Source organism: Amphimedon queenslandica, unplaced genomic scaffold, assembly GCF_000090795.2.
Source record: "Amphimedon queenslandica unplaced genomic scaffold, v1.1 AMPQUscaffold_13108, whole genome shotgun sequence".
Classification (NCBI taxonomy): Eukaryota; Metazoa; Porifera; class Demospongiae; order Haplosclerida; family Niphatidae; genus Amphimedon; species Amphimedon queenslandica.
This window is the reverse complement of record NW_003546656.1, coordinates 2,203-4,201: the sequence shown is the minus strand read 5'-3', so window position 1 is coordinate 4,201 and position 1,999 is coordinate 2,203. Positions and strand designations below refer to the sequence as shown.

Here is a 1,999-nt window from a genome sequence, read left to right as displayed (position 1 = left end):
ATACTTTGATTCTCTCCTACTGGCAATCATTATTATTATAACTAGTTCATTTGAAAAGATAATTTAAATGCTAAGCATATACACATTGTACTAAGCAATGGTAACACAATCAAGAGCAACACAGATACATATTATATTTGATATCATTTTGATGCAAAGAATCCAACAATGGCACCAACACCAGCTCCGACTGCTCCACCAACCACAAACCCAACTGGACCAGCAAATGATCCTACAACAGCTCCAGTTTGTATCCCAGCAGCAACACCTCCTACTCCAGTTACTGCTCCAACCCCAGCGCCTATGGCTATGTCTCTTCCTTCATTTGATGTGTTTCCACTTTTGAAGATGATAAGATTAAATAAGAGTATAATGGACTTACCTCATTTTTATTCTCTTAGTTAGTAATGGCAGGCTTCCTTACTCTGCTTATGGCCAGCTAATTTTTTGAGCCAACTGGTTTCTTTTCTAATTATTAATATTATCACTTCGTTGGCGAGAGTTTTCCCTGGGTAATCCCCTAATGCTGTTTACTTTACCGGTAATATCGTAGGCTGTGCCCATTTTAAAGTTGACACCCATCTTTATACAGTGGGAGTAGTTTGCTACCAATGTGGTATAGGTTGTGTCGATAAATGAATACTGTTCCTGTAATGGTCTTTATACAGTACTTGGTAGTTGCATTTTATGATAGCTCTTTTTTGTATGTTGTTACATGTACATGTACTTACTGTGTACGTGTGTGTTGTATTTGAGAGATTGTGTCTGTGTTTGTGCTAGAACCTGATTGCATGTGTATTCTTTCATTGCTAGAAATTCAATATCATTTGTGCAGTAGCTGCCAGAAACAATTTAACTTGAGCATGAAATTTTGACTAATGCAAAACTTTTGTTACAATTATAAAATAGCAGCAAGGATAAAAAAATCATATAAAAGTTATAAGCACTGATATTTTTTATCAGCATTCATATTATCAGGACCCCATGACACTGTTATAGGTTCTGCTTTTGTTAAATGCAGTAAGAAGCCAAACCACATGTTATACGTATCAAGAACTTTTCACATTTGGTGTAGTTTCTTTTATTCTTGCGACTATAAAGATTATTAGAGGACACTGTATTAGTAAAAGTCGCTTACGGTGGCATTTTAATGGCTTGCTGTTATCAAAATACTAGTTCTTTTCCTTGTACTTTATTAGTTTCTTCAGCGTCTCTTCTTCTGTATTGCTTGAACTAAGGTGCTTTCCCTCCTCTTTGCATATTTTGTTATCATTTGTGTCAGCTGATTTTAATATTGCTCACGTGATAGGGGAAGCTTGCATGACTCTCGACAATGTCACTTTAATCTTTTGGAAACCTTTGAAAATCACATTGTTTTTAAACCTCATGATGGAACCATACATTTGTATAGTACATTCATCTTATGTCATACTCTTTGTAAAAAATGAAACCAAAATATTAAGAACATAACACAAGCATAATGTATATTTAAGAAGAATTTATTATTATGCTATAAGCCCAACAACAGCACCAACACCAGCTCCAACCAATCCACCGACCAGAGTGCCAGGAGGTCCAGCAATTGATCCTACAGTGGCTCCAGCTCCCCCTCCAATCAATGCACCTATGGCCATATTTCTTCCTTTATTTGATGTATTGCCTCTATTGAAGACGATAAAAGCTAAGTAATAGATTAGCTTACCCTGGCATTTTGGTTTAAAATGATGAGGCTCATTACTACTCTGTTTATGACTGTTTTGAAAGTCGGAATTTTTTGTTTTTTTTTAAATACTTTTACTTCGCTTGCCGTGAGTTTTCCCTGGGTAATCCCCAAATGCTGTTTACTCTACCGGTAATATCGTAGGCTGTGCCCATTTTAAGGTTGACACCCATCTTTATACAGTGGGAGTAGTTTGCTATCAATGTGGTATGGGTTATGTCGATAAATGAATACTGTTCCTTTATATAGTACTTGGTGGTTGCATTTTACGATAATTCT

General features: G+C 36.0%; 1 long non-coding RNA gene across 2 annotated transcripts; it reads right to left on the bottom strand.

Moving 5' to 3' along the window:
- Positions 1-45: 45 nt before the first annotated feature.
- On the bottom strand, positions 46-1,966 carry LOC109585164 (uncharacterized). 2 transcript variants are annotated; one of them, XR_002186358.1, is made up of 4 exons: positions 1,703-1,966; positions 1,139-1,662; positions 383-1,093; positions 46-339 (listed from the first exon to the last, which is right to left on the bottom strand). It is a non-coding gene; the product is annotated as an uncharacterized LOC109585164 (long non-coding RNA). The 2 variants fall into 2 exon arrangements; XR_002186357.1 differs by having other exon boundaries at positions 1,139-1,961.
- Between the last annotated feature and the right edge of the window lie 33 nt (positions 1,967-1,999).